Source organism: Myotis daubentonii, chromosome 7 (genome assembly GCF_963259705.1).
Source record: "Myotis daubentonii chromosome 7, mMyoDau2.1, whole genome shotgun sequence".
Taxonomy (NCBI): domain Eukaryota; kingdom Metazoa; phylum Chordata; class Mammalia; order Chiroptera; family Vespertilionidae; genus Myotis; species Myotis daubentonii.
The window spans coordinates 56907925-56928780 of record NC_081846.1 but is presented as its reverse complement, the minus strand read 5'-3'; the positions used below and the strand labels follow the sequence as shown (position 1 = coordinate 56928780).

Sequence of the window (20856 nt, the reverse complement as noted above, 5' to 3'; positions counted from 1 at the left end):
GATGTTATGTAGGGAAAAAAGTTTCTGTGTTCAAATAACTGGGAATATCTGGGCTAACCGAAGTAAAACAGGTATTTTTGTTTTTAACTGCAGGGATTTTGAGCACCTTTACAAATAATGTTCATTCTGAAGCTCCTTGAAAGGGAACAGCGTACAGTAGGTCCTTGGGTTACGTCGATCTGTTCCTACGGCGCCACGTAACGCTTCGCCGTAGTCGGAGCCCACCCACATAAGCACCTACGTCACTCACAGGGAGCACATACACAGCAGTAATGAAGTGAAACAGTAAAAAAATTTAAAAGAAAGATAACAATTCCCGACCTGTACTTGTGGTAAATAAATAATAAAAAACAGAAAGCACATATGTACATACATTGAAATGACGGAACTGTTTTTTTTTAATAAATGGGAGATGGCAACATAACCACGACGTTAAGTTGAGTCCGATGCAACCCGAGGACTGCCGGTATTTAGTGCTTCCCAAATGCGTTGAGCTGTAGAAACTTTTGTGCAAAGCATCTTTTGGCCAGAGAACAGTGTTGAGTTGTTTATTTTGCTGAAATATTATAAAGGTAATTTCAGACATTATATAATTTCACCTGACAAACTTTCATATGTATTTGTAAAAAATATCACCACCCATTATCACTTTTAATAAAATTCACAGTAATTTCTTAATGTCATTTAATTGTCCCCCATATGTCACCATTTGGTTTTTTGAAACCAGGATTCAGCCAAAGTTCACATATTGCACTGTGTGTGTTATTATTTTTGTCTCTTCAGTCTTTTTATTTTTAAAATATATTTTATTGATATTTTACAGAGAGGAAGGGAGAGGGATAGAGAGTTAGAAACATTGATGATGAGAGAGAAACATCGATCAGCTGCCTCCTGCACGCCCCCAACTGGGGATGTGCCCGCAACCAAGGTACATGCCCTTGACCAGAATCGAACCTGGGACCCTTCAGTCCAGATGCTCCATCCACTAAGCCAAACTGGTCAGGGCCATTCAGTCTTTTTAAATATAGATGAATACTACCTCACCCCCCTCCCTTTCCTTCCTGACTTTTAGAAGAGACTGGTGGGCTGTCTCATCTTCTACAATTGTTTCCTGTGGTGGTGTTTGCCTTGTCCCTTTCTCTCCTGTATTTTTTTTTGTAAAGCAAAGGTTAGATCTAAAGGCATATTTAGATTCAGGTTAAATTTTTTGACAAGAGTAGTTCCTAGACTATGCTTTTTACTCCTATGGCTTGTGAATAGACATTAATTTAGCAATACATAAGTAGTCTTTTTTTTAACTATAAAGAAGTAAAGGCTGCGTTAGCCAATGTGACTCAGTGGATAGAGCAGTGGCCTGTGGATGAAAGGGTCCCGGGTTTGATTCCAGTCCAGGGCACGTAGCTTGGTTGCAGGCTCCTCCCTGGCCCGGACCCTGGTTGGGCTTGTGCAGGAGGCAACCAATTGATGTGTTTCTCTCACATCAATGTTTCTCTCTGTCTTTCCCTCTCTCTTCCACTCTCCCTAAAAATCAGTGGAAAAATATCCTTGGGTGAGGATTAACAACAACAAAAAAGTAAAGGCTTAGAGTATGTTGGAAATTAATTTTATTAATATATCAAAGAGGTGCTAGTTTAATTTATTCCAGTTGTGGTTGGAACATGATGGTATTCTGAATAGTTGGCCTGGTTAAATGGGTATAAGTTTTCAGTATATTTTAAGACAAGAAACCATGTGCCTCTTGGGTAAAATGGCTTGGGTGTTAAACTTTTTTGGTGGTTAAATTTGATTCAGAATGACAGGGTATCTGAATTGCAGTGTTAAAACACTATTCCATAAAGATTTATTTCTAAGCCCATTGATTTAGGAATATGCATGAATTCTTCTATTTGATCAATTTGAACACAATGTTTTTTTGATAAATGCTTTTGCAATTTGAAATATAGCTATAAATCTAAGTATACCCTCAGGGTGATAATTTTCCTTTTTAAAAACAATTTCTTTATTTTTTAATTATATCTGACATATGGATGATGTTTATAATTACTTTCAGGTGTACAGCATAGCGATCCGACCTTTTTGTAACGAAGTGACTCAGAGTGATAATTTCATGTGTACATTGTCTTGGAAACACAAGACATGTAAATAAAAGTTCTTATCGTAGCTGACTTTGCTAACTTAATTTGCTGTTTAAGGTTTTTTTCCCTTTGATATCCTTCCAAGTGCTTGTTGTATGTCTGGGAAAAATTAAACATAAAGGAATTTTGTGAGTCTTAATGAAGAATAGCGTAGTATACATAAAGTTGCTTTGTGTGATAAATGGTAGCTATCATAGGCAGTTCCCAGCACATTCTTATGTTTAATCCCTTAGCAAGCAAGAATACTGTTTTATACATTAAAATTTGCCTCTTTTGAATAATAAGGTGCCTTGGATAGGACAGGTACTTTGTAACTAGAACAATACATTAAACTCACTCTCTCTCTTTCTCTCTCTCTCTCTCTCTCTCTCTCTCTCTCTCTCTCTCCCTCTCTCTCTCTCCCTCCACCTCTCCTTCTCCCTCTCCCTCACCCTCTCCCTCCCTCTCTCTCTTCCCCTTTTAAAAATGCAAATATATAGGATATAGTGGAAATTTATGATCTTTGAAGCCAGATGCACCATGGTTTTGTGTGTAGCTCCAGGCAGCTTACTTGACCTCTGTTTCTTTGTCTGTAAAATGGGGTAGAAATTCCTGTTTCATAGGGTTCATGCCAAGACTAAAGTTGGAAACCTACATAAAACACGTAGCACGAGGCTTGGCTCATAGGTGCCCAAAACAGGTTCTTTTCTTTCTTCTCCTTCTCTTCACCATATTTTAAAATTCAGCTTTCTGGCTCAGCAGTTGAATGGAAGTTTTTGTTTGTTCTGAGTGTTGTTGAAGCTGCTAATTTTAAGGTGCTCGTTACAGAAGTCCAGGTAAGACCTTGATTTCAAGATGATTTGTATAGTTAGTTGGTTGCTTATGTTAAAAGTTAGATGTTTATATGAAATGTTTTTAACAAACAAGTGGGACAGTTTCAGATGGAAATTTATAGAGAAAGAGGAACCAAAGGGAAAAAAAGGGTATTTTATTATTGGCATAAGGATATTGTTAGCAAGTTGTCTGGTTTTAATGAAAATCAGTATTTTCAAAATCCACTTATTTAATAAGACTGAGAGAACATGAGCCGCTCCTTGACTTCAGTAGTTTCTTTTTTTGAGTGTGGTTTAGAGCATTAGCCTTTGTTTTATTTCTGTGGAATCTGTAGCACCACACTCAAGTCCTAGGTGTGTGTTTCTGAAGAGGGCAATCGCCAACCAGGAGAGGGTCAGTGTGTCCCTAAAAGGGCCAGGTCCTCACGGGGCGGGGTTGGGGGTGGGGTGGAGGTGGTGGAGGGGAGAACACGCCTCACTGTCCTTGTGCCCTGTTAAAGACTCATGTAAAGGGAGAATTAAGTTTTGAACAGAAGTCAAGGAATACTTTGGAGGCTGCTTAAATAGACATTTATGGACCTGGCCTTCTTGGCATTTATGGGTAAACCAAGAAGTGTTCCCCCTGCCAGCTGCCTCCATGTGTCGGGCCATTTGGTCTGGTTGTGGCTCATACAAGAAAAGGCCTCGGGGACCAGGGCTCCCAGGCTCCCTGCGCATGCAGTGCATGCCACTTCTCTGAGAATGAACTTGGTGCCCTAAGGACATGCAAGTCCAGCTGCTTGAGAGCTTCTTACACCTTTCCCGTACCATTAGCAACCGTTTATTTATCCCTTCCTTTTGGAAATGTTTTGTTTAAGCAAGAGGGACTCTTTAAGCTGTCCAGCTCCCCATACCAAAAGTCAAGCTAGGAGGAATCAGAGAGCGTGATTTCCCTCTCCCATCATGGAAAAAGTGAGGAGATGCCATTTCTAGAGGGGTCGTGATTGCCTTCTAAGCCAAGGGAATTTTTAAGACATTTCACCTTCACAGGGCTTTTTTTTTTTTTTTTTTTTTTTTTGCTTCCTTCATAAAGAGCAGCCTTTGCTTGCTCAACAAATATAATATCCTTATGAGTTTCAGAAGTAAAAAGTTAGCATGAAGGTGTTAACTGTTTGACAAATTAGAAACTGTTTTCATTTGTGGAAGGGTGGTGGAAGTCTTGCATTCATTTTCCCAACAAATATTTCCTGAGGGCTGTCACTGTGCCCTTCTGAGTGTGAGGCCCAGCTCTGTGTCAGAGGAGACAAGTGCATGCATAGGTTACATACGAGATGTGTGCAGCAGGAGAGTACAGAGGAAGGGGAGGAAGAAGAGGAGGAGGAGGAGCAAGTGGAGGAAGAGTGGGTGACTGGGGGAGCATCAGGGAGGAGGTGAGGGATGCTAGGTGGGGAGAGGTGAGGGGCTTTCCATGAAGGAAGCTTCCATGAGCAGAGGCCCGGAGGCATGAACATACAAGTCATGTTTGGGGTGTTGTTACTAGAGCAGATGGTGCTTGGCATTTGGGGTACAGTGGCAGGGAGGAGAGAGCCAGATTGCAAAAGGCCCTGCCTGCCAGGCTTAGAAGTACGGACTTGATCCTGTAAAGTAAGCGATAGCTGTCGAAGGTTTGGAAGCAGAGAGATGATGTAATCAGAGCGGGGTTGGAGGAGAGCTTTGGCAGCAGTGGTGTGGAGGAGACCCGCGTGGGGACAGATGGGCGGCAGGGCTCTCTGTGATGAGGCTTTTGAAGTAGGTCAGGTGAGAGATGATGTTTGAGCCAGAGTTAATGGGAGGAAGAGAGCTCCTGTCAGTCGAATACCTTTTATTGTGCATTTAGGGAGCATTAGCTCATGTCATCTAAGCAAGAAAACTTTTCATGGAGTGCTGTTGTCATCCTCCTCATTTTGCAGAGAAGGAAACGGGCTCTAAGTCACCTGGCTCAGCCGAGATTTGAACTCAGATGGACAGTCCTGTGCTTTTACAACAGAGGGAATGAGAACACAAAGAAGGCTGTGCATGGGAGGTGATTTTCGGGGTGGAAGGGAAGCTGCTTCCAGAACAGAAAAGGAATACAAGCAGGCCCTTGAATGACATTGGGTGGTTCAAGGTCATTTCTTTATCACACTGCTGTGATGCAAGGAGATGCTGTAGGAACTTAACCTCTTGTTTATAGCAGTCTATGGTAACATTGATTTCCTGACTCGTTTCACTTAAAGTCACAGAACCTGTGCATGATAAGTGAGGACTTACACTACTTGGCAGCTGACTGAAGGTAAAGAGGAGAAAGCTGTTTCCAGGCAGGGCAGCAAGGTTGGACAGTGAATGAACAAGTAACTGAGAACTCTCTCAGGAGGGGAGAGGCAGGGTTTGGGCCCCTCTGGGATACCCACTTGGAAATGCCAGTAGGCAGGTGGAAATTTGGTTCTTAGCTTGGCATCCCAGCCTCTCTGTAGACACTCCTTGAAGTCCTCTGGGTAGAGTTGGGATAGAACTTCTGTAGGAGGGTTGGGTAAGTAGCCCTACTCCTGCAGCCCCTAGCCCTAACCAGCATTGCACATGGGAATCACCTGGGGCACTTACTGTGAACACACGTTTCCCGGGCCTGCCCACAGGTGTTGGTTCCGGGGGTCTGCAGTGGGGTTTAGCGATCTGCATTTATATCAGGACCCTGGGTTGAGGGAGGCAGGTGGTGACAGGATCATACTTTTAAGAATGGTTCCATTCACTTCTTTCAGGGAGCTTTTGATGGCTCCTTAAACAATATGATGTTGATCTCTGCTAAAAAGCAACATGTAGGGAAATTGCTTGTTTTTAGGAACTTAGGTACATTAATATTTAATTCTGCCAAGGATGCTTTTTAGTTATTTGGATTAATACTCAAAAGTACCAAGCCCCAAGAATTAGGTTTGTTTTTGCCTTTTAAGTGGACCTTTGGCAAGAGATTCTAGTGAAATTAGATTCTGAGTGTTTTTCTTGCTTCTGGGAAAGAGGTTGGAGGAGGGAGCCTGGGGTTCTTGGTTTGCTTGGGATTGGCCTATGTTGTCACAGGTTAAAGGTCACTGAATAGGGATCTACATGGTGACTGTATTTAGCAAAACTGTATTATATATTTGTAAGTTGTTAAGACAATAGATCTTAAGAGTTGTCAACACACACACACACACACACACACACAGTGATTATGTGATGAGGTGGTGGTAAGTAATCTAATTGTGGTAATCCTTTTGTGAAATGTGTATTAAATCATCACATAGAACTTAAACTTACATATGTTCTATGTCAATAATCTTATATAATAAAGAGATAATATGCAAATTAACCCTCACACCCTCACAAGATGGCTACCTACGACCAGGCTGGCAGGGGGGTTAGTGAGGGACAACTAAACGACTGAACAGCAGGCTGCGTGGGGCGACCAGGCAGGCGGGGGGAGGGGGCAGTTAGGGGCCACCAGGCTGGCAGAGGGGGGCAGTTGAGGGCAACCAGGCCGGCAGGGGGGGCAGTAAGAGACAACCAGGCCAGCAGGGGGCGCAGTAAGAGGTGACCAGGCTGGCAGTGGGGGGCAGTTAGGGGTGACCAGGCCGGCAGGGGGGGCAGTTAGTGGCGGTCAGGCCGGCACACAGACACAGTGAGAGATGATCAGGCTGGCGGGGGGGGGGGGGCAGTTAGGGGCAACCAGGTAGGCAGACAGGTGAGCGATTAGGAGCCAGTGGTCCAGGATTGTGAGAGGGATGTCCGACTGCCAGTTTAGGCCCGATCCTGGCAGTCAGACATCCCTCAAGGAATCCTGGATTGGAGAGGGTGCAGGCTGAGCTGAGGGAACACCCCTCCCCCCTTGCCCCCGTGCACAAATTTTGTGTACTAGACCTCTAGTCTATCCTATATAATGAAAGGCTAATATGCAAATCGACCAAACAGTGGAACAACCAGTCGCTATGATGCACACTGACCACCGGGGGTGCAGATGCTTAATTCAGGAGCTGCCCCCTGGTGTCAGTGCACTCCCACAGGACAGTGCCACTCAGCCAGAAGCCCTTAGCTGGCCTCATGGCTGGTGAGTGCAGCAGAGGTGGTGGGAGCCTCTCTTGCCTCTGCAGCAGCACTAAGGATGTCTGACTGCCAGCTTAGGCCTGCTGCCCCCAGAGAGCAGGCCTAAGCTGGCAGTTGGACATCCCCCAAGGGCTCTTGGAGTGTAAGAGAGCACAGGCTGGGCTGAGGGATCCTGTGAGTGCACAAATTTTGTGCACTGGGCCTCTAGTCCTATCTAATAAAAGAGAAACATGATAATTAGCCGTAACTTCGCTACCCTTCCCATTGGCTAATCAGTGAGATATGCAAATTAACTGTCAACCAAGATGGCGGCCGGCAGCCAGGCAGCTGACGTGAACATGGAGGCTTGCTTGCTAAGTAGACCAGGTGTCCTTCTGGACGACCTTCCTGATGAAGCTGGGGCTGTGAGGGAGAAGCCTGGGTCTCAGGTGCCTGCCAGCGGCCGGAGGGAAGCCCAGGTCCTGGGTGCTGGAGGGAAGCAGGTGCCCGCAGCCAGGGGAAGGAAGGCCTACTCTTGCATGAATTTCATGCATCGGGCCTCAACTTTATTTTATAACTGGAAATTTGTGCCATCTGCCCCCCTTCACCCATTTTGTCATAAGTGGTGCTTTTTTGGATGAGTGGAGGCTTTGAAGCCAGATAAACTGGGTTCAGGTCCCAATTTAGCCCCTTAGTCTCAACGTGACCTGGGCAGGTAATCCAGTCTCTCTGAGCTTGTTTTTTGTGACTTTGGAAGGTGGTGGTTATTTTTTTAAATATATTTTTATTGATTTCAGAGAGAAAGGGAGAGGGAGAGAGAGACAGAAACATCAATGATGAGAGAGAACCATTGATCTCCTGCACACCCGTACTGGGGATCGAGCCTGCAACCCGGGCATGTGCCCTTGACTGGAATCAAACCCGGGACCCCCCAGTCCACAGGCCAGCACTCCATCCACTGAGCCAAACCAGCCAGGGTGGTGATGGGTATTTTTGAAGGTTGTTTGGGGAATTGAGTGACATAAAGTCAAACCATGTAGACCTGAACCCAGCCATACTCCCTTCATCTTGGGAGGGAGGCTGAGCCTGGAAGGCTGCCTCACTCAGCCACCTGAGTGCCTCCTCATGCCAGTTGGCAGTGCATTTCTTCATAAGCATTACCTGCCTTATTCTACCTTCCTTCTAGAATTAAGAGGCAGTCTTATTTGGCTGAAAATAGGAAAGTAAGTTTTGTTGTTGTTGTTCTGTTTTAGTGTTCAGTCTGTCTTTTTTGTTGGTGCGTGGTTACCTTTGGAATAATTTTCGTTTCTTTGTCTCCCCTAATAAACAAGGTTTGGGTTCATTAACTGCTTGCTGCTGATTAGTTTATTTTTTCTCATGTGTGGGAGGGAGGATCAGCTTCCTCTTGTTTTCCCACCTTTGCTGAATGTCATCTCTACTTCCTGTGTCAATCACAGGGCTTCCCAGCGCCCTGCCCTGGTGGAGGGGACAGGAGGCGGTCGGCTTGCTCTCTGGTTGATTTGTTCAGTCACTGAAGAAAAGCCAACGAGCCCTCAACGTGGTGCCTGCCTTTGTGCTAGTTCTTTTCCTTAAATCATCTAATTTCATTCCCTTAAAGGCTATGAGAGAAAGCAGGCATTCTTACTGCACCCGGTTTTCAGGTGAGGGTCCGTGCCCGGCCCCCACTCTCACAGCTGGGTAACAGGACCCAGGCACCTGTTCCAGCAGGGCAGCCGTTTTGTCCAACCCCTTGCCCACTGTAGGCATTCTGGGTGCAGAATTGGTCAAATTTGAAGTCTTTTAAGGGTGTTTTCTGCCATTTTAGTCCTATATTGTAAATTGTTTATGTCTGAATATTTTGGAGACCACAGTGCTCTTAGATCATCCAAAAATAATTTTGAAGAAGTTTTGTCTTTCAGGACTGTGTATGTGACCTCTTCACTTGACTTTTAGCATCAAAACATGTAAGCGAGCCCTGGCCGGTGTGGCTCCCTATGTCCTTGGACAAGTTTCTTAATTTCAGGGCCTTGGTTTCCTCATCTGTAAAATGGGTATCCATTGCACTCAGTGGTTAGAACATCAGCCTGCATACCAAAAGGTCTTGGGTTTGATTCCCAGTCAAGGACATGTACCTATGTACCTAAGGGTTACAGGTTCGATCCCCAACCCAGTTGGGTTGCATATGGGAGGCGCCTGATCAATGTGTTTCACATTGATGTTTCTCTCTCTCTCTCTCTCTCTCTTCCCTCTCTCCTCCCCACCCCTCCTTTCACTCTCTTAAAAAAAATCAATGGAAAAAATATATTTGGGTGAGGATTAACAACAACAACAATAACAACAAAAACATGTAAGCAAGACCCTGGCCAGGTAGCTCAATTGGTTAGTGTTGTCCCAATATGCCAAGATTGTGGATTTGATCCCCAGTTATATGCAAGAATCAACCAATGAATGCAAAAATAGGCAGAACAGCAAATAAATATTTCTCAAATCAATAAATAAAATTTTAAAAAGAAACACATAAGCAAACAGCAAATGGAAATAGCAATGAATGATTCTGGAATACACTTGGTTTCAGATTTCAGCGCTCCCTATGTCTGTGGACAAGTTTCTTCAGGGCCTTGGTTCCTTCATCTGTAAAATGGGGATCATTGTACTCAGTGAGAAATAATGTTTGTACAGTACACCTAGAATAGGGCTTGGCACCTAATAGGTGTTTAGAAGTTTCCTTATTCATTTCATCTTAATTCAATGGGTGTTAACTATATTTAGTGTGCCCGACTTCGTACCAAACTCTGGCCCTCCAAAAGATAAGATGAGGTCGGAGGAACTTGAAATTTGGTGGTCAGGGCTGACATACACTTTCACGATGAGGAGGTTAGGTGCTGAGACCTAGGGTGTAACTGGAGCTGATACTGGAGCAGTTCCTGTGCCCCGAGGGTTGGGAGATCTCAGCTTCCAGGAGGAGGTTATACCTGAACCCTTTCTGGAAATACTGAGTAAGAATTAACCAAGCAAAGGAAGGTGGGGTGGGTTTCAGCCAAAGCAACAGCATGAGCAGTGGATGGAGTATTTCGGAGCACTGTACTCAGCTTGGGTTTGGCTGGGAGCAGGGAGTACTGGGAAGTGAGCCCAGAGAGCCTGGTGTCTGTGAAGGTTCTGGTGTCTGGCTAGGTTGGAAAATCAAAATGTAAGGAAAAATAATTATATAGATAGTGTTTAATGGCATTGTCAGACATTTTTGTAGTGCATAGTCTGATTAAATAAATGGTGCGTCCATACAATAAAGTGATCTGCAGATGTTAAAAGAATGGTTTATATGTGACCTTAAGAAGGAACTTCCAAGCATATTATTGTATTCTTGCCTTTGGGAGGGAGATGACAGACAGTCTGGGATAGACGACAGTCTTGGATTTTACTGCAGACCCTTTTGTACTGTTTGGCTGTTTTTCCCATGCATGTGTTTCTTTTAAAAAGGAAAATACTGTAAAGAAATGACTAATGTTGTGCATTATCAGGTGAGCCAGAAACCAAGCAGCAGGGTGTAAAAATAACTTGTGCGACTGCACTGCAATGCTATTATGCAGAATGCTAGATTAGTTCATGCTCTGACGATAATGCCATTCATGGGGGGTTTTAGAGTTTCCCACTTTCACATACATTATTTCAGTCAGAATTAATCACTTCCATCTGTGCTCTCATAGCAATTAAAATATTTTAGGAATTATAAATGCTGAATGATGTCTTGTATAGTTTGGAAAAGGAGAATGATATTATTTGTTTGGTACAACATCCATGTTCTTATTCCCTTCCATTCCTTGCATATGCCTTTGTAAAAAATACGACTGTAACTAAAATATACATTTGCTTATATGGACTTTTCTGTTTCATGTGGTTTCATGCGTTTCCCCCAGTGTTGTGTGGTGGTTCTCCTTACCTTTTTGAATAGCTGCTGTTTTGTGGAACACCGTGGGTCCTTTACCATTGGCCCCGGAGGCACTCTCCCTCAGAACTCTCCATTATAGCTGTCTGGTTTTCTGGGTTGAGGTTTATTTCTTCCTAGACGCTTGGGGCAGGGTAGCCTCTTTGTCACCACAGTGCAGGGCACAGGAAAACGGCTCAGCAAGTATTTTTGAAGGAGTGGATGTTCCTTTTGGACTTTACAAGAGCACTTTATGGTAAAGATGGTAGATATGGTTGTTTTGAGCCAAGGGAAGAAATTTAGGCTAAGAAATCTTCCCAAAGTCACACGCAGCTACCTGTAAGGGGCTGGACTCAACCACAAGTTCAATTCTCCTAAGACCCTGTTCCTCTTTTTTTAAACCCTCGCCCCAACAGGGGTTAGAACCTGAAACCTAGTTATGTACCCTGACCAGGAATCGGAACCTTTTGGTGTACGTGACAACACTCCAACCAACTAAGCCACCCACTAGCCAGGGCTTCCCCTGTTCTTAAAATCAGAATTTTCAGTTGGTTTTGCTGGGAGAAGAGATGGCTAGTTTTCATTTAGAATGAGTGAAGAGGACTTTGACCTTTTCATGGAATTTAATTGCTCTGGTATGTAGGATCTGGTGGTAAATGAACTGGGGTCAAACCCAAGCCACATCTTTAGCGAGCTGTATGACCTTGGGCAAACCACTTAACATATCTGGGTGTTAGTTTCCCATCGGTTGAACAGGTCTAAAGTGCAGGTGGACACCTACTGACCTCCACAGAGCTGTCATAATACATACGAGGTTTTAGGATAGCACCATGATAAGTGTTCACTGAATATAACTTTTTTCCTGATGGTTTGATGAAAAGAATAATGCCAGTGTGGGTAAGGATGATGGGTGGGTGAGTACTGTCACAGAGTGTTGAGGTGATAAATGGGGACAGCTGTTATGGAGGGCAACCGTCAATGTGCTAATTTAAAACATGCCAACTCATTGACCCAGAAATTCCAGCTCTAGAAATTTATGCTCAGGTAACAATTATACAAACACATAAAGTTATATACATGGATATTCACTGCAGGATTGCTTAATAACACGCAAAAGTGGGGAAATCAAATGTTTACCTCAAAAGGAGCTTAGGGGAAAACCTTGCCACCCATACAATGAAAAGTAAGGAACTTTGTACAAGGCAAGAGGGAGCTGAGTGGAGTGATATGGAAAGATGTCTTCTAATTACTGTTGTTGAAAATAACAGCAGGTTGCAGAATAGTATGCACGCTGTAATCACATTTATGCCCTCCCCCCCCCTTCAAAGTATGTATTAAGTAATTATTTGACACATTTAAGGGTCTGCCATGTGCAGGTTCTAGGCTAGGCCCCTTTAAATGTATTTGTGTACATAGAAAAAAACTCTGCAAGCTTTTTGGATGGTAAGATTGGACATTTTTTCCTAGTTAAAAGTTACTTGTATACTATTTTTTCATTACTTACATATTTTGTTAACGTAAGAAAACATTCAAACTTGTGAGGAATTTTTGTGGGTTTGAGCCAAACTGTCGATAGTTACCAGGAAGCAGAATCTCAGTGTATTGGGATGATGCTCCAGAGAAGGGCGGTTTTTCACCTTGTTTTATACATTACAATCAAAGGAGGAGACGTTAAGGGGGTTACGTGAAATCCATTGGTGATAGATTAGGGAGGCAGGAAAAAGCAAAATGGGGAAACCTCTGGATTGGATAAAAAGTAAAATGATAGACACATACCTCTTTTACACAGGTAGGTACAGGATAATTGACAGTCAACAATGAAGAAGATAAGTAACAATGAGGGAGTTTGTGGTCTGTACCCATTGGTAGTCCCTGAGGGGTCCAGAAAAGTTGCCCTGACATCCCACAGATACATTATCTTAGATGCAAAAAGACAATAGGCTTAGTACAGATCCATGTTGATCTTTGTCCAGGAAGATCCTGGCCTAGAACATGACTACCCATTATAAACTTCTTTTTAATTAAAAGGTTTTAATTTCAGACCATCCTTTGTGGTTGCTTTAGGTCTCTTAAGTTTGCAAGGCCGTCACGCAGGCCTTCCCTGAGCTAGTCAGGTTAGCATGTGGTCCTTTTCTGTCCACACTTTTATAATCCACATTAAAACACACACACACACACACACACACACACACACACACACACACACACACACACACGTTCCTCTCCTCTTAAAAATATAGGTATTTCCTTTCTCCCCACCTCCAAATTTCAACCCTCAAACTTTCTTCTTAAAATTTTAAAAGGTTAATTACTAAAGTTCTCTAGTGTTTTTCCCCCCTCTACATATAATCTGTTGTCTTTTATCCTGAGTTGTTTTTACTCCATAGCAAGTAGCATTTGAGTGCCTCCTGTGTGAATGAATGTGCTGAGGTTTGGCGTTAATACTGCAGACACCTGTGGAGTGGATTTGACAGTATCACTAACTCACCAATAGAGTGCTGGAGAAGTTAGCTCATTTTAATAAGAGAAACTCTTCAGGCGGTTTAGACAGAGTAACTGGTGTCCTTGACATACCTAGTTTTAACTTTCCAGGGGGGGGGGGGGGGTCCTATCTCAGGACAATGGAGATTAAGCTATCAGTGAGTCCTAACCTTTTTTTTCTTTCATGGTTTATACGTCACAGAATAGAACTGTTGCGTTGTTTTGCAATTAATGGTAGAAGGAGAACCTCTTTTGGGGGAAGGGTGGAGTGAGTGGAAGAGGAGGAGAAAAATAGAGAGAGGAAGAGGATAATACAGTTTAGAATACAAACTAAATTAGTCCTCATTGAGAATGAAAAAAATCAATCTTGATGTTTATCTCTCAATTTGAGATCTTCATATAGCCCAAAAGTTTTTATTATTTTAGATTTGCAATCTTTTATTTTTTTAACTTACAAATTATAATTAAGTTGATTTATTTGTGGGCTTTTATAATACTATTTTACTAAATTGAAAGGGGTTAAGCTGTTGCATTGGGGCTTGAATATGCTTTTAGATTTTTAACTTGAATTCTTGGCATCATATCAATTATATTGTAAAAGAACTATTTTGAGAAAACTGATTAGATTTTTTAGATGTGATACTGAAGGTATGTTTGAGTCTGCTTTTGAGTTTGTTGACACACAGGGCACCACTCTGAGTGGAAAAATACATGCTTGGAGCCCGACAGAGCTGAGTACGTATACATTTTGCTAGTTTGGAATTGAGTGGCCATTTAAGGGGCTAATCCTTCTCTTGTTGGCTGTGAAGACTTAGAGAGAATGTGCGTAAATCACCTGCTGCCTCGTATAGTAAAATGTTCAGCAAATACTAGTTCCTCCTAAACTTTCACTGTTGGGATGGAGGTTCCCAGGGTGTGTTGCCACTGTGTTTGTATAAGGTTGTTCTGTAGCTCTCTCTGCGTTCGCACCTGTGTGGGATCTGTTCTGGAGGTGGCTGGCTGGTGGGCAGGGCTGTGCATGAGAAGCTGGGAGTTGGTCATTCTTGCCGTTGAACTGTTTCAGTGTAATGGATGGTTACCATGTGTTTATTTGTGCTACTATCTCTTATGAAGCACTTTTTACAAATAGGGATGGGAGTGTAAATTCCGATGTAAAATGTTACACTTTGAAAGCCCAGAGTTAGGCTCCTGTTATCAGCCACTTGAGTGTTTTTCAAATCTGCTAGAGGCTAACCAGATCCTATTAGGTAATCCACCCCATCCTTACCCCCTGAGCGCCTTGCCAGAGGGCGGATTGCCAGAGGGCAGGGCACTTTCAATTGAAGCTGACTTGTGGCTGTCATTGCTTAAGGTCTTCCTTGGATTTTTATAGAAAGGGATAATGAGAAGACTTCTAAGTGAATGTGTGCGGGGGAGGGCTTTCATACCGGCTCCATTGACACTGCTTCCCTCCCCGAATTTACACCTTCCTGCCCTTTATCCATCCATGCCCTACATTTCTCAGGATGCTTCCTGGACAGCTCTCAGTTCCACTCTTACACTTCTGTCTGTATAAGCGCATTGGACAGGAACCACGCTGTCTTTGCCTTTTGTATGTTAGTTTCAGGTTATAGCAGACCCAAGGCATCCACCAGCCATGCTTTTTGATCACATTTCTGTGCATCTTCTACCTGGATGTGATGTGGAGCTTGGTACACAGCCGCTGACATTGTTTCTTCCTGTTTGTCTGGTCCAACACCTGTCTTAGGAGAATCCTCTGTCAAGTTACCCACACAACAGTCAGTCCGTCTTCTTTCCTTTAATTTTAATTAAAAAGCAAGGCAAAAAGGAATGCAGAAAATAACTTTTTGGCATGTGTTCTTCAATGCTTTCTTTTCCTAGACATACACATATATTACATATGTTCAGTGATACGCTGTACTTTTTATTGTGTAGTTTGCTGTTTTTACATACACACACCTATGATGCGCATTAACTCATACGTATTTTATAAATGATTTCTAATGATTGCATGTATTTCATATTCCAGCCTATAGGTGTAACATAGTTTTTTTAACTACTTATTATTGAATATTATTTTTTAAAATAAAATAAAATTTTATTGATTTCAGAGGGGAAGGGAGAGGGAGAGAGAGATAGAAACAGCAATGATGAGAGAGAATCATTGATCGGCTGCCTCCTGCATGCCCCTGACTGGGGATGGAGCATGTTACCTAGGCATGTGCCCTGACTGGGAATTGAACCATGACCTCTTGGTTCATAGGTAGATGCTTAACCACTGAGCCAAGCCGGCCTGGAGGGTTAAATTTTAAATAACACTGGAATGAGCATTCACTTTCCACATTTATATTGAAAGAACTCTAGCAATTAGACTGTATTAAAATCAACTTACCATAGTAATTTTAAAAAATGAATTTGGAGCCCTAGCCAGTTTGGCTCAGAGCATCAGCCTGTGGACTGAAGGGTCTCAGGTTTGATTCCGGTCAAGGGCACATGTGGGCTTGGTCCCCAGTAGGGGGCCTGCAGGAGGCAGCCGATCAGTGATTCTCTGTCATCATTGATGTTTCTATCTCTCTCTCCCTCTCTCTTTCTCTCTGAAATCAATAAAAATATATTTAAAAATTAAATCAATCAATCAATAAATAAATATGGAGAATCTGTCCATTTTATTAGTATCTGAGTTATCACATTGCGGGGTACACTCAGAAAAAAGTTTTAAAGTACGAAGGATAAAATAAAACATGTAGACCATTTGAGAGCAATGCCAGGTATTTAAATAGACTACTTCTTTAGATAAAACAGGCACTAGAGAACTTAAGCAGACAAACTACACATCCATCAGCACATGAATGAGTAAAGAAACTGTGGTATATATAAACAATGGAATAACATTTAGCCTTAATAAAGAAGGAAATCCTGTCATTTGTGACAACATGGATGAAACTAAAGGGCATTATGCTAAGTGAAAAGAGTCAGACAAAGACGAACACTGCGTGTTATCATTTATATGTGGAATCATTAAAAAAAAGTCGAATTCATTGAGACAGTGGAAAAGTGGTTGCCAGGGGCTGTGGGAAGGGGAGATAGTTTGGTAGAAGGTTACAGTTATAAGATTAGGTCTGAGGATCTAATGCATAACATGGTGACTGTAGTTCATAACACTGTATTGTATAATTTAAATGTGCTAGGAGAGTAAAATTTAAATGTTCTCACCAAAAAAGTAAATATATGAGCTGGATTTGTTCATTAACTCGGGAGGAATCCTTCCATAATGTCTACATATTATCAAAACATCACATTGTTCACTGTAAATATCTTCCAATTTTATTTCTCAGTTATATCCCAGTAAAGCTAGAAGAGAACTTTATGGTGAACTGTATACGAATTAAAAACAAAAAGCCAGAGAGGGGTGTGTATGTGGGGGTGTGTCCTAGGGTGAATGCAGACTGTGACAAAAGAGTCTACCTGATTGACAGGTACGACATAACCTCAGCCCTGGGGGTGAGGACAAAAGGCATGAACCTAATAAGTCACTGGAAAATGGTGTTTGGACCAGACACTGGAAGGTGGAAGACAACAGGAACTGTACTTTTACACTGCACCCTAGTTGGTAAGGTTGTTTCTCATGGATGTACAGGTTAACGATTCTGAAACCACTATACATGTATTCAGGAGTCGAACATTATAAATAAGTAAATGGTTGGTGGACGGTGAGCTGGATTTCCACTGTCGGAGAGGGAAGTTACAGATAAGCAAGGGCAAAGGCCGCAGTGAGTCAGGTGGTGCTAGGTTAGAGTGGAGACATCAGTATGCGATTATGTTTACTGGTAGCTTAGGATAGATACAGAAACCATTATAGATGTGTGGTGCAGACATGGGTTAGTATACATCTGCATTTCCTGGGCCTGTCCGCTGAGAGGGCTTGGAAGCAATGACACCTAGAAGCAACAACATATCCAGATCATGGTTTCTAAATACCATTCTCCAGTAAGAGTAACCAGGGCTCCTTGGAGAAATGGGTAATTATAGGTCTAGAGCATCTTGTATTGCCAGAATATAAGGAGGTGCTCAAAAAACAAACACAAAAAAACAAAGGATGTGGGCATGTGAAGAGGAATAGGAGCCAACCTCAGAGAGCTCCTAATAGCCAAAGCAAGAGTGATTTCAACAACAAAATAAACAGTGTAGTCCTGCATTATAACCCAAAAGTGTGAAATAAATATATACAAATTTATGTAGAGAGAAGAGCCATCTTCCTTGTAGAAGAATCCCCTTCCCCCTAAAAAACAAAAAGACGAAAGCCTGTTTCAAATGGAACTTCTGCCTCGGCTGCCGTCCAGCGCCTGCCAGGCGCTCAGAGTTGACACTGCCCGCCCTGCCCTGCTGATCACAGAGGAGGAAGAAAAGTCGGAGAGGATGTAGGCTATGCAGGCACTTTCAGAGGTGATCACGGATGTGTGTGATTAGGGGACCATGCTTGACTGATGTGGATCTGTGCTTGGGGGCATGGGGCCATGGTGGAGTCCCAGGAGATAGCAGCTGCTTTCCTGCCACGTGTTTCCAATACCTGCTTTGGCATTAACCTAGGTGGGCAGCTTTCAAGACAGCGGGAAGGAATGGCGGGTCTGGACAGGGACGGTGCTGAGCGCTCACGCTGTCAGGTATAACGCCCAAGCCTCCCTCCCCACACCATTCTTCCCTCACCCCTGGTCCTCTGGGAAGATAAAGAGAGCCGGAAGGGAGAGGCTTTAGCTCCTGATGGGGGTAGGAGGACTGATCAGCTCATCAATCAGGAGAGTGTAATTATACGGGAAGGACAGAAATCACTCCCCGAAGGCCACAGACTTGGGGATCTGCCCAGAAGAGGACCTTACAGCTGCGAACAGTAGCCCTATTCAGCTTGGGCGCATAATGATTTTAAAACTAATCAGGAACCAACGCCGGAGGCCGGGGACAAACACAGATATCTTGTTGACAGAGCGCACGTCTAGATTTTGTCGGTAGGGAGTTGCTGAGGAAGGCCAGAGTGACGTCATGGTGTACGCCAAGCTGTTATCCTTAAACTGACGGCCCGGGTGCCATCTGCAGTCCCCGGGCCCTTCGAAATGACTTCCTATAAAATAAATCGTAAGTTAGTTTCGAGATATCAGTGTGGAAGCCATACATGAAGTAAAACTAAACAGAGCAAGGAAATTTCCGCCGGAGTTACCCACTTCCTCTTCCTCCCTGGCCTTATAAATAGACCTGAGACTTACAACGATGGTCAGTTTTCTTATTTAGGACTTGAGTATCGTTGCCTCCCTAAGTAGCCGTCCAGAGTAAACTTCCCTTTGTGCTCTTCAGCTTGGACAACAGCGCTTACTCCTACCTAAGCCAGTGTCAGCTGGATAGTTTTCATAAACTGCTATTTTAGGTTTTCTGTTTTGGTTGAGGAGGAAGTAGTGTTTTTTTGTTGTTTTTTTTTTCTTTCATCAAAGGAATACTTGTTCTGGGAAGGCAGGGGGAGGGATGTTTCTCAATCTAGATCAGAGGAAGAAAATGTATGGCATCATGTGCAAGTGGCTGATTCTGAATCTTAATCGGTCATGCTTTTAATAAAACATTGTAATAAAACACTGCAGGGCTGCTGTGCTCACCCCTTCGATTTATTCAATCGTTATCACCTCTACTGTGCTGGGCCCTGAGGATTCACAGCGGACCCTGAAGCCTCAGTTCTCAGGGAGAGACACAATCAGAGGAAGTGGCACAGTGAGGTTTGCAGAAGTTCAAGGAATCTGAGGAGGGGTGAGGGGAGACTTCCTGGAGGAGGAGGTGGTTCTTGAGCTTCATCTCAAGGGCGTAGTTAGGTGAGGCCGTGTGGGTGGGGCAGAGAGGACAGCTGAAGCATGGAGGGTAAGCAGTGTGTGTGTGTGTATGTATGTATGTATGTATGTATGTATGTATGTATAAGATGGGTGAGGGGAGGCAGCGTGGAGGCAGGAGGGAGCAGCAGGAGGAGCCCATGGGAAGGTTGATGGGAAGAGCAGTGGAGGGAAGAAGTTGGGCTGTGCATGTAGATGCATGGTGGGTCAGGAACAGGGGCCGGAAGTTAGTGTTGGCATGTCATGCTGGCTGGGCTGGTTTTCTGGTTAAAGGGAGGAGAGGGCCTTTGTACAGCAGGGTTGAGGGGAATGATGGTGGCAGTTTGAGATGGGTGCTAAGGGGGATGGAAAGGCCTTTTTTTTTTTTTTTTTTTTTAGGATACTGAGGGCCTTTCTGGGTCAGAGACATTCAAATGTAGTGAGTGGTGTGACTTCCCTGTGGGAACTTTGGGTCCAGGGTTCAGTGTGGGGACACTGAGGTGTGGTGTTGATCCCCACGGGTGAGAGAGAAGAAGAGGGTTGAAGAGAATGGAGGATGTGACAAAGGCCCGAGTCAGATGATCAGTGATGGGGTCCACACTGCTAGGGAATGAAGACGGGGACACACTCCAGGGAGTGGGGGGCTGAGAGCACTACACGGACAGGAGGTTAAGAGTGTGTGGCCCTGGGAATGGCAGACTAGAATCAGGAGCAAGGGTTAGAGGCTCGCAGCAGTGAGGGTGACAGGAGCTGGGGTCCCTCCGTGCTGTGTGCTGCACTCTGCTCTCAGTGCTTTGAATTGTTCATTCAACAGCAACTCTGTGAATAGGTGCTGTCATTACCCCCATTTCTGGGTGAGGAAACTTAACCTCCCAAGAGCCTAAGTAAGTGCCCAAGTCACACAGTTAATAAATAACAGGATTCTAATCCGGGTGTCCAGGCCCCTCCGACCACCCCCTTCTCACCCCTGTGCTCTTGTGGCTTTAGGAGCTGACCTCTGGCTGAAGAGAAAATTGAGAACGAAGTCTCTCCCCATTTCTTTCCCAGTGAACGGGAGAAGTTACCAAAAATAGGTAGGTGCCAGTGAGAGCTCTGAGAGCCTCCAGAGAGGCTGAATTTTTACATGAGGTTGGGAGAGAAATGGGCTCAGCCAGCACCTCCCGTGGAGAGAGGCCCTGTCAGAGGGTGGAGAGGGGATGGCAATTTAGTAGGTAAAGGGCACGGTTTCCGTTTAGGAAGCTAAGAAAGCGCTAGAGGCAGATGGTGGTGATGGCTGCACAACAGTGTGAATGTTCTTAATGCCCCTGGAGTGTGCACTTGCTAAAGTGGATACATTTAATGTTGTGTGTATTTTACCACAATAAAAAATTAAAAGGTGAAGGAGGGAGACAATGATAATTGCTACCATTTAGGAAACCTTTTTCTGTTCCGGAATGGGAACTTATTAAATATATGCATGTCTGTTGGGGGTTTTGCTAAATGCTTTATGTGTATTTTTCATTTAAAACCCTGCTGGATAGATGCGGGCGGCATCTCAGGTTTGAAGAGATTCATCTACTGGCCCAAGGTCGTGCATCCAGAAAATGGTAGAGACTGGTGCTGCCAGATCCCTCTGACTCCAA

The 20856-nt window shown here is 43.8% G+C and overlaps 1 protein-coding gene across 15 annotated transcripts in view; it reads left to right on the top strand.

Moving 5' to 3' along the window:
- TANC1 (tetratricopeptide repeat, ankyrin repeat and coiled-coil containing 1) overlaps positions 1-20856 on the top strand; it is a 240703-nt gene that overhangs the window by 12412 nt on the left and 207435 nt on the right. For 12 of the 15 annotated variants that reach the window (XM_059704352.1, XM_059704359.1, XM_059704361.1 and 9 more), the window contains exon 2: positions 20222-20307. The exons of the other annotated variants lie outside the window; for them this stretch is intronic. The gene's annotated coding sequence lies outside the window, so the exon portion shown is untranslated. The remainder of the gene's footprint in view (positions 1-20221; positions 20308-20856) is intronic. 15 annotated transcript variants of the gene reach the window in all.